Source organism: Corvus kubaryi, unplaced genomic scaffold (genome assembly GCF_017639235.1).
Source record: "Corvus kubaryi isolate FWS band 111438036 unplaced genomic scaffold, C.kubaryi_AGA036_p1.0 37398, whole genome shotgun sequence".
NCBI lineage: Eukaryota > Metazoa > Chordata > Aves > Passeriformes > Corvidae > Corvus > Corvus kubaryi.
The window spans coordinates 16,470,300-16,481,584 of record NW_024581137.1 but is presented as its reverse complement, the minus strand read 5'-3'; positions in this window follow the sequence as shown (position 1 = coordinate 16,481,584).

Here is an 11,285-nt window from a genome sequence, read left to right as displayed (position 1 = left end):
GCGCGGCTCCCGGCACCGGCCCCGCTGGAATTCGCCGCAGACAATCGACTCGACGCCTTCTGGCAACTTGCGGGAGGGGGGGGGGGAAAAAAAGGAAAGCCCACGCATGAAGGCACTGTCGGCGAGACCGTGCCTCGCCTCGCCGCTTCCCATCCCTCTTCCCAGAACTGGGCTGGAATCTCAGCAGCACCCATTGTGCTGAACGCACGGGTACCCTCCGTGCTGGGTTCCGTGGGAGCCACCCAAATGTGGGCTGTTGAGCTGTCCAAATACGGGCAGATTCACCCCGTGACATTGGAAAGCCTTACGGAGGTTCCCCCTGCCTCACCATCCTGTTACCGTGAATCTGTGTGTTTGCAGTGAGGTTCACATTACTCTTCCAAGTTTATCCCAAGGGATTATCTATATGTCCAGCCACGGCATAAGAGATACGAGAGCTGATCTGCATTTATAAAGGACCTTAGATTTGTGTTGGCATGCACTGTGCCGCAAAGGAAAGCAAATCCCCACAGGCCTGGGTGGGTTTTCAGCTGGAAGCCCAGGAATTCTTAGAGGTGAACAGGAAGCAGAAAGCCCATACGTGGCAGTGGGCAGAAAAGTTTGCACGGACAAAGAGAACACTGGCCTCTGAAAGAGCCCAGTGGCTGTTGCTGGTCTCCTGAGTGGTGTTCCACTGCATTTCCATGGCAGGTGCCAAAAGCCCATCTGATCAGTGGGGTCAGTGTCACGCAGCGTACACTCCCATCGTATGTATCGGTGCATAAATCATTCGACCACTCCAAAGCAGTGGTGAGGTCACCAGAGATCTTTTCCAACCTTAATGACCCTGAGATTGGCTCGGTTAGAGCATGGTGGCAGTAACGATTCTCTGAGCTGCACAGAGAATGTGACTGACTGAGCATGGCAGCAGCAGCAAAGCTGCGGCAAGGACACGTTCCCCCTGCCTCTGGCTGACCTGGGGCACGCTCCGAGCACCCCCGCTGCTGTGCTCAGCCCCACGGTCACTGTCTCCTGCCGCTGGCTTGTCACAGATGTGGGCGTGGGTGCAGCGGAACTCGGTGCTAATGATACCACGGAGAAAAACCTCCACTGGCGTTGCAGCCGAGCACTGAAGTATCAGGAAATGCCAACAGAATCAGTGCTTGTGCAACTGTAACTCAGCTCCTTTGTGCATGTGGGATGGCAAGTGCTTGTTGTTTTTTTCACCAAAGGATTTTTCATTTATTCTGCACAGATATTTTGGACAATGCCCTCATTCCTGGGGTGCTATTAGAGTGGCAAGTGCTGAACACTCCTCATTACGCTTGGAATTGTGCTCTGAATGTGCAAGACACGGTAAAAATTACCAATGTTCCAAAACTGCTGGTCTAGGTGCCTCAAATCTCAGAATCTGGGTGTGCTCTTGTAGGTACTTATCCTGGTCCTGGCACATGTCTCTTCTCCAGGGAAAAATGAGGCAACAACATCAGTCTCCTACCTACTGCACAGGCCTGGGGAGGTGAGTGCAGTAATAGCTGCAAAGCACTCGATGTGTGGGGTACTTGTGGAAGACCTGTGGCTCTGCAGGCAGCCTGGGGCTGGAGCAGTGAGTCCTGAATAGCTTGAGAGGAAGTCCTAAACCTCTTGCCACTTCCTGAAGGAGGCAGGGGTCCTGCAGAAAACCAAATGTTACCACAGGCTGTCAGGGTTCCAGGTGCTGGCAGAACTGTGAGTCCTGTGCAGGACTTTTCAAACTTAACATTCTCTCATCGTTGGGTATTCGGTGTTTTCTTTTCCAAATACATTTAAGTAATTAGCATGAAAATAGGACATGAGAAAATATTTTCTCCTAATATGTGACATTACAGCTTGCCTGCAACCAGTGGGCAGGAAGCCACCACTTGGGCAGATATCTCCCCTGCCTCAGGGCTCAGATGCCAAGGTCAATCTCAATCCCACTGTCTCTTTTTGCTTCCCTGAGATCTGGCTTTGTTTTCTATTCTCCCCAAAGACCATGCTGGCACTGGGTGAGGACGTGGTGGTGGGAGTGAAGCCTTAGCCTTTCCTGTTGGGGCCGTTGGGTTTGGGGCCTCCCAAGGTGGGCAGCCAGGCAGCCGTGTCCTCCTGTCCGGCAGCTCTCTGGCCCATAGCAGCAAGGGGAGGTCAAGGCTGCATTGCAAACAGGCGCAGTTGAAATAAATGGGGTCTCAGTGTTAACACCTATGATTTATGTGCATTTTCAAAGCCCCACAGGAACATCTTTTTAGCCCTTAAAACATCACTTTGAAGTATGTGGTGTTCGTTATCTGCCTTCTGTGGAGTAGCAAAGCTGACAGGTTTCGAATGAGATTTTAAATATCTTATTGCAGCATGCACTGCAAAATCCTTTGTCACATCTGACAGTGCAGCCATTCAAATCAGACAGATGTGATTATTTGTTTATTTACATGTGATGAGTCTCTTTGCTCTAACACCTGTACCCCAAAAGCAGATTATAAAGGCAGAGCGCATGCACTGCCATAGCCATGCTAGTTGGAACCAAAATATAAATATCAGCATTTTACAGGTGACTTCTGATTTTATGCAGGTTCTCCACCTCCACAGAAATTGAAGATTTAGGTCAGAGGGGAATGTCAACATGAAGGATGAGTGGATAAACTGATTTTCTGCCATTTGCATGGATTGGAGGAGGTGTGGAGGGGAAGGATTTCAAAGGACCTGGCTCACTGGAGTTACCTTTACAAAAGCCTTTGCCTCTGCAATGCCTGGTGATGAGCGTGGTCTAGAAGGCTAAGGAAGGGCAGAGTACCTTGCTAAGTGGTTACTAATTCTCTACTGGCCCTGGCCACAACGACGCTGGGAAAAGGCATGTAGGGAAGGCGAAGCGAGAAGCTGCGGAAGGTGGAGGAGCAGAAGGGTTTCTGAAATGTGTCAGACAAACGCAACTTGCCCACAGCTGCGGTGTTTCTCTGAAACACTGAGCTACTGTTCTCCTCTCCAATGCGTTAGAAATCTGAAAAATTCCGCCCATGGACCAGCCACCTTCAAGATTTTTTTTGTTCTTTTTTTTTCTGATGGAGAGCCCTCATTGGTCTGCTTTTGGTGAACTGCCAGGCAGCTCGCATTAATTCGCCTGACCAGCTGTAAGAACCCGATTGCCCTCCTGCAGCCCTCATTACGCACCCTCCCTGCTGATCCAAATACAGAAAGGTCAGGAGGGTGAGCTCCAGTAAATTATAAGAGATACACCCTTAGCTGCTGTGCTGTGTCAGCTTGTTCTCTGGCATCTCTACACTGTATCTGCAGTTTGGTCTCCTAAGGAAAGACTGGTTCCCTTCTTCCAGAAAACAAAAGCGTCAAGAAATTCTAGGGGAAATGAAATAGTTGACGGGGGTTGATCCCTGCATGGGCAACCCCTCATAGACCTTGACAACATGGAGCTTTAAAAAGAAAATATTTCTTATTTTTATCAGTACCGGCTCATTCACAAAATGCTTTTCACACACCTGGAGTGCCCTTGACACTTGCACTTGCTTGAGAGAGGTGCTGAAAGAGCTGTCCCTGCAAAAGCCTGGTCTGTGCAGGGCTTCCAGTGGTGTTTGCACCCTCACAGCTTTTCCACTGAGCCTGTAACAGCATTACATGTCCTGCTGCAGCAAAGCAGCAGGGTGTTGTTCCAGGGACTCAAGCTGAGTGACTTTTGGCCAACAGATCAGTTCTAGGCTGGAATCCATGTTGGTATCTTGCAACATATTGGTATCTTGCAAATTGTTCCCCCATCTTACTTCCCTGATCCTGAGGATACTCAGCTTTCCAGACAGCAGTCTGTGTTTATCTTGTCTTTAATGAGGAGCACAGCTGTGGCTATCCTCTTTGCTTTGGGTTCCCTTTCTTATTTTTTTTTTTACCCAATGGTAAATGGAGTTGAGGAAAGAGCAAGAAAACTTTGAGGAATAATCCAAGCCAAGAACATGTTGTAAAGGGAAAGTGAGTTAGAAATGTACAGGTTCTCAATTAAGTTAAAATGTTAGTTAAAAATCTATATAGAATAAAAATCCTGCTGCTACCACAAATCCTCCTTTTTGAGTTCAGTGGTTGAACATCCTATTGTTTTGGCAGTAAGAAATTAAACACATAAATAGTGATGAAGATCTGGGCTATGAAAAATCCACTTGCTTAATTAGCAGCTTTCCCTGGTGGCATTGCCATCTCCGAAATATGAACTTAAATTTTAAAAAGGCATCAAAACCCCCCTGAATCAGTCCTCCTCCTAGTCTCTTCTTTTTAGGAATAGGAAAATCATGAGTTAAATGTGAGGGAGAATATACTGGTGCACTGCCATTTTCCTGGTCCTGCAGGCAGGCAGTTTTGAAGTCTGTATTGCTGTTGACATCCAGGCCAGCAGTATCACACCACATTGCTGGGTGCTGTGCAGGAACAGCACTGTCTCCACTGGTTTGAGAGTGCCATGCACTTATTAGACCAACGGCACGTTACATTTGTGAACAGGGTACTGAAATACGACGGAAATATTTAATGACTCAGCAAGCTGATGGTGACACAAGGCTGGATTAACTGTGGATCCCTTCACCTGAAGCTTTTCATCCATCCTCCCATTATTCTGACTCTCGAAGCCTGGCACAAAGCCTTCATCCTGCCACATGCTGGTAAAACCAACACCAGCTGATTTTGAAAGAAGTTGATTTTCCTTGAAGCTTTCTGAAGCTCAGGCTGTGCACACATTTAACATTCTGTGTCCTTTTGGAAACTGTATGTTTCAGACACGGACACAATGGTAGGAATGAAGAGTTGTGAACTTTTTTTAGGGCTGGTCAGCTGAGGCTCAGCAAGCAGCCAGCCAACATGGCCAGACATGAGGCTTAGTGAGCCCAGACTGGACACAGGGATGGGAAAAACTGGGAGCAGAGCACTGAATAGCTTCTGCCCTTGCATCTCTTTTGGATGCAGAAGTTGGTACATTACAGTTCCTGCCTTTTTCACCAGGAAATATCTGCCAACACTCTTGTTTATCGCTGGATCTGTGTATCCAGGAGCAGACCGTGGAGCCAGGAAAGCCAGGTGGGAGAGACATTATGAATTGGCTTATCAAGAGCTGAAAGGTGACTTTGCAAAGACCTGAATGTCATAAGGCACCATAATCTCTTCAGGCAAACAAACAGGATTTTTTTTGTCAATTTGTGATCCTTTATGATATTGAGAGGGCACAGAGGTGCAGACTGTCCCTGATTTTCAGATGAATTGCTCCACTAATATAAAAGATATTCTCATAATAGTCGCAAATTAGTTGATTGCTTGAAGTGCCAGAATCCTTAATGCTCTGCTATTTTAAACATATGGAAATTGATTCAACACTTATCATTTATTTAGAGATGTAAATTTATTGAAAAAGATTCCACTTCTTCCTAAGCTTTAGGCAAGCTCTGATACTTAGCTTTCTGGGCACAAGCAGGTTTTTACGAGGACTTATGATTTTAACTGCAGTGATTTACTTTCCTTCTAAAGGAGGGGAGAAGCAGAGGAAAATTGACTGTATTGTCTACGAGGGAAAAAAAGGATACTGGTGCAAGCACTGGTGTGAACTGACACAGATAGGGCAGTGTCTGGCACATCATACCCTGAGGGTCTTTTCCCAAGCACAGCACTGGCCCAGACCTTGCCCTAACTTCTGCTGCAATTGCTCTGTAAATCCACACTGATGTTGGAAGCACCCCTTATTCTGACAGACCCCTTATTCTGACACTTACTTTAGGAGAAGAGTAATGAAAAACTGAGCACAGGCAGTGACAGCAATGGCATTGGAAATCAGACCGGATCCCAGCCTCAGTCTCTTGGGATGCCTTCCCGCACGGGCAAGCCCTGTGCTGACGTCGTCGTGGGCATGAGGCTGCTGATAGGATTAGATGGGAAAGCCTGGAGCCTGGTCCTAGCTGTACTGCTGACAGCCTTCCTTCTGATTTGGCATAGTCACTTAGCACCTCATAAGATGGAGATTTGTGTGTATTAATCAGGAATACTGTTCATGCCTTAAAGCTTGTGAAAATATGAGTTTCTCCGGTGGAAAAAGATTTTTTTTTTTAAATGGTTGTCTTAGGTATTTGATCCTGTGTTATTATTATTCAGTATGATTCATATATTAATTCCATACTAAGAATGTCTCCGTAAGGCCTAGTATTATGCTTCTGGGATAAAGCAATATTTCTTAATGTGTTTTTTATCCCAGTATTTTTGCAAAGAAGCTGGAATGGGGCCAGTTCACGCGATGTGCCTACACATTAGTAGTTAGCCCAGGTCAGGAGAGCACTTATACAGTGAATGCCCCAATCATCCCTACTTACCGTGCTGTGGTTTGCATCATGAAGAGGGCACAAGAGGTGGTTTCCTCTCAGATGAAAGGCGGCCAGTGTGCACATTGCAATCTCAGCACTCTCCTGCATTGTGGATCTGCTCCCGGGCTGTACTGCTTGCTAGCACAGGCACAGCTGCAGTATATTTACTGCACCTTAAAATCTCTTGATGGTATTTGGGAGGTGAGTTCACTGGCTAGATTAATTAACCACCAAGCCTGGTATTTGACTGGCTAATGGTTAATCAGAGGCTTTATTTTCTAGTTTACACCATCTTGTTTATGATGCTGAGTCCAGCCTCAGTAGTATGGAAGAAAAATCTGGCTCTGTTTATGAGGTAAAGCATCTTAGTGTCTTGCATAAACCTGAAAAATTAATTTGGAATAAGACAGGGTTATAGCAGAGCTGGCTTTGGAAGTCACTTCTTGGAGTCTGGCTCAATCAGAATCTTTATTCCCAGTGGGATCTGGTGATGTCCCTTGTCTTAAGACCCACTACCTCCACTTTGAAAAGAGCAGGAAACCACCACAGCCTGCAACTGCTGAGTGACCCCCATCCCTACCCTTCCCTTCTGCCATCGCTCTCCAGCACCCAGACCCAAATGACTCTCTCTTTCCTAGTTACACAATGACTGCACACCTAAATGTAACACTTCTTACCTTGTGAAGGAGAGGGTGACAGCTACCAGTACCTCTCAGGGCATTCAAAGCTTCTCCACCACATAGGTGACCTCTCACCTCGATTGTGCTGGGCTGCTATGAGGCTATGGTGTGACTCAGCTGACAGAACACTGTGGCTGCCATCACTGGATGGTCTCTCACCTTTGTGTCCTCTCCACCTCAGTCCTATCAATGGCTCTGCTGTCATCTCCTCTGTGCAAACCACTCCCAAACATCTCCTCCCATTCAGCTTCCCAAAGCACACATGGCACAACCTGTGGCTCTGGTGTAATTTTGGTACATGCCCCACACACTTAACGCAATTTTTTGTCATCTTTATTATGTTTGATGAGCATCCAGGGCTCCTATCACAGGCTCTGTGTTCCTAGCAGACTGTCACAGTCTTGATACTTATTGGAAGCACCGGAGTAAAACCCATGCTGCTCACGGAAGTATTTGGTAGCTGTTTTCCTGAGCAGGTGCTTGTTCAGTTTTGTTGGTGCTGTTAATGTCTGGCAGTAGGAAAATGTTAAGGAGCTATGGAGGAAAAAGCCAATGCCTAAGTTATGGAGGGGTGATGGCAGAATTTACGGGCTGACTGGGGTGGCAAAGGAACAGACAGTTATATCTTACTTGCAGCGTGCAGGGCTTGTTTTCCTTCAGAGCTGACCCTGTACAAGTGTGCCTCAAAGGTTTTCACACAACATCCTACAACAAAGCTAGCTGGTTTCGGAAGAAACAGGTCAAAATTTTCATGTAAAACCTTCAACATGATATTTAGTGCACTTTTTACACTCTGCCCTTCACAAAGCCCTGTTTTTACAACATTTTATGAGAATTAAAATTGCAGTCAGAGGTATCAGAATTTACAGGTACTGTGGGATTTCAAGTCAGATTCATATGATTCCTTCTGAGATATCCAATCAGTTGTCTCATTTAGTTGTCAGTGTCATTTAAAAAGCATACAGTTGAACTAAATTCAGCAGCACACAGAAGAACATAACATGTCAGCCTCACTTCAGTCCCTGCTTCCACCAGCATCTGCCTAAAAAGTTCCCTAAAAGGGAAGTGAGGGTATCCCCACTACACAGGGCACACAAAAACTCACAGACAGAGCTAAATGAAACTTAGCAAGGCCAATCATCCCATCAAAACTCTTGCACAAATCCCTTTAGCAAGGTATTTTCAACCTATTTTTTCTCCAACTTCCACTCCTCCCAGCCACAGGGCAGTGGTAGCAATGAATTTTGTGTTCAATTTACAATGCTGTGAGATCAAGTCAGGCTAGCTCAGGCCATGGCTCCGTGACAGCACCCTCAACATATGCAGCATGAGCTCGAGGTCTTTCACCCTCTGTCATCTTGCCCTTTCTTTCTCTTGTCCAAAGGAATACTGTTTAGTCCTAATGAAGGCAAAGACAAGGAGGGGGAGGAAGATGGGTCCATTCACAAGGTCTTTGTCACTTACATTAAGTTTAGAGCAAGGGTGAATACAGCCAATGCATTTGTAATGTTTCAACACCTACCCCCTTTCCTGTAAATTCCTGCAGGACTTTGGCAGCAGAAAGCATAACTATGCTAGAAGTCATGGAATTACAAAAGAAAGAAAGGAAGGGAGTGTAAGCAGAGGGAATAGGAAGCAATAGCTAAACAGAGACTTTTCCATTTATATACACACCCTTCTCACATAAACCAGAGGTAGCTATTGCCTAAGTGACTATTAGTTTTGTTAATCATCTTCTGAGAACAGGGTTTGGGTGTATGATCACCTACTTTTAGTTCACATGTCTGTCCCCAACATGGCAGCTTTTGTTTGTGAGGCAATAATCAGCAATACTCTTTTCCTTTTGATAGCACACGTATTTGTGTGGGTATAACAAACTGTAAATAACCAGACAGAACCAAGATGTCGTCATTCATTGTCAGCAGCTCAATCCACAGTTGTCATCAGAAGCCAACATCCCACCAACATGCCCATTCCTGGGCACCTGTGTTTTCCACAGGATCTCTCTGACTCAGCAGTTAGCACATAGGCAATTACTAAAAATAAGTGTTCTCCATCACATGCATTTACAGGCTATGCTTCTCTTAGTTTTCAAATGACAAAAAAAAAAAAAAAAAAAAGTAGACATTCATGGACTGTTGAATTTTTTTTTTTTTTGACAACTCAAGTAAATGGCCTTTCAAGGAGAAAAAAGACTGTAAAACTTGGCACATCAAACCCTTTCTATACATATCTATAAACAGGCCTGTATCTAGTCTATAATACAGGAAACTGTGCAAATCAACTAAGGCAGAGCATCTTCAAAATAGATGTACTACCCACAGTCAAATGCAGAGCTATTCCAAGACATGCTGAAGAAAAACTTTTTTCCATCAGTCTGCCTTCTCCACAAAATCAGTTCAGCCAAGACTTGTGAGAGGAGGGGGATGCTTTGGTGGAACAAGAAAGGGCAGTGCCACCCGCTCTTACACATGTGACTCTCATCAGGGGACTGGGACACCTTTTGCCCAGAGGTGGCTGCTCCTGTGGCTTAGCTGGAGTGACTCAAGCTGTGCCTGCTGGCAGGGCTGCTCAGCCCTTGGGGCTGGAGCAAGGGCAAAGATGGGTGGAAGTTTTTCTGTACATGACTAAAATCTGAAACATGAGCTTGGGCATTGCTGCAATTGTATTTTAAGACATCCCACACAGAGAAGCAGATGACTGAATTTGCCCCTTTGGAAACCAAGCCTTTTTATAAAAAAAAAATAAAATTGTAACAATACTTGAAATTGTGACAATCTACTTGAATCAAATTAAATCATTATTGTTTATTACTCCTACAGTAATTCTAGTTATGGGAAGTCATAAGCAGGCCATGTTTGCAGGTGGAGTTTAATATAAGCTGAACCACTGAAATGGATAAAGTCACTGAACAGAAGAAACCATCAGAAACCAAAGCTGCCTTGAACCGCTCGCCCTGCCATGGCCAGCAGGCAGCTCTCCATGAATGCAAAGAAATCCTTCGTTTCAGTTCATTCTCATAATTGCATTCCACATACACTGTTAATTCACATTTTAATTACCTGGCATATAAAAGACATTCCTGCTTTATGTGGAAAAATTATTGTGTGGTGATAAGATGTGCTAGTGCTAAAATCCTGCAGGATTAGAACCTACCAGGAATAATCAGGACTACTTTATTTCATTAACAGGCTTAATCAAAACATTTTAGTCAACTTATTTCTCCAGCATGTTAAAGATATTGCCAACTAATTAAGAAAATTCTAAATAACTTGCTTGGATTCCATTTTCCATACAAATGAAACTTGCTGCAAATTATGAACCAATGAACAACTGTCTAATAGGAACAGACAGACAACATTTAGTATCTCTTAATACATGAAACATAAAATTTCAAGGGCCTCAATCAAAACATCAGGCTGGCTATGGCTTCAAAACAGATGTGGATTCAGAAAAAAACAACATATCGCTGCTGGTGGTGGCAGCCACCTCTTCTGATCTTAGAAGTTGCCCACTGCATGGTTCACCTTCACAAATTACACTCCTGGTACCTGAGAACTGTGGGAAGGGTGGAGATGCCAGAGCTCCTCAGGCAGGAGATGCCAGGAGCTGCTTGGGACAAGGGCAGGGAGGGAGGGGCTGGTCACACACTCATAGGACTGGCTGGCTCACACCCCCGAGCAGGCTGTGGTTACTCACCTGGGTGTGGAAAAGGGCACATGAACAGCTCATGAACAACAGGCCACCCTTGATATGATGCATCCGAGGGGGATGCAAAGCACGGCCAAATGGAGTTTAAAAGTGGTGTAGTCTCATGAAAATAGGTTAATTTGGTTACCAACAAACAGAGAGGGGGGGAAAAATAGCTGTCAGGGAGGGATGAGTGGGAAAACATGGCCTAGAGTACAAAAACAAGGCAGAAATCGATTAATCTGAATGAAGTTTTCCCACTTGCTGATCTAATCTGCAATTAAAGTGGCGATTCAAATCAATGTAGCCTGGTGCTATCGTACCCTCTAAAGTTTCATATCTTTTATTTACACATAATTAATAAACTTCCTACGAGATGTCCTGGATTTTAGAGTACATGAGCAGGCAGTGGATGGTAAGCAATGAAAATGCTGCACTCTGCTGCTTTTCCATTTGAGTGCAAATAATGTCAACTCAGGAATTTGCTCCAGTAATGGGGAAATGGCATCCGAAAAATGTCTCTCTGCTTATTCAGACCTTTAGCTGGCGGAGAGTCAGGAGCAGCATTAACATTTATTAGACTGCAAAC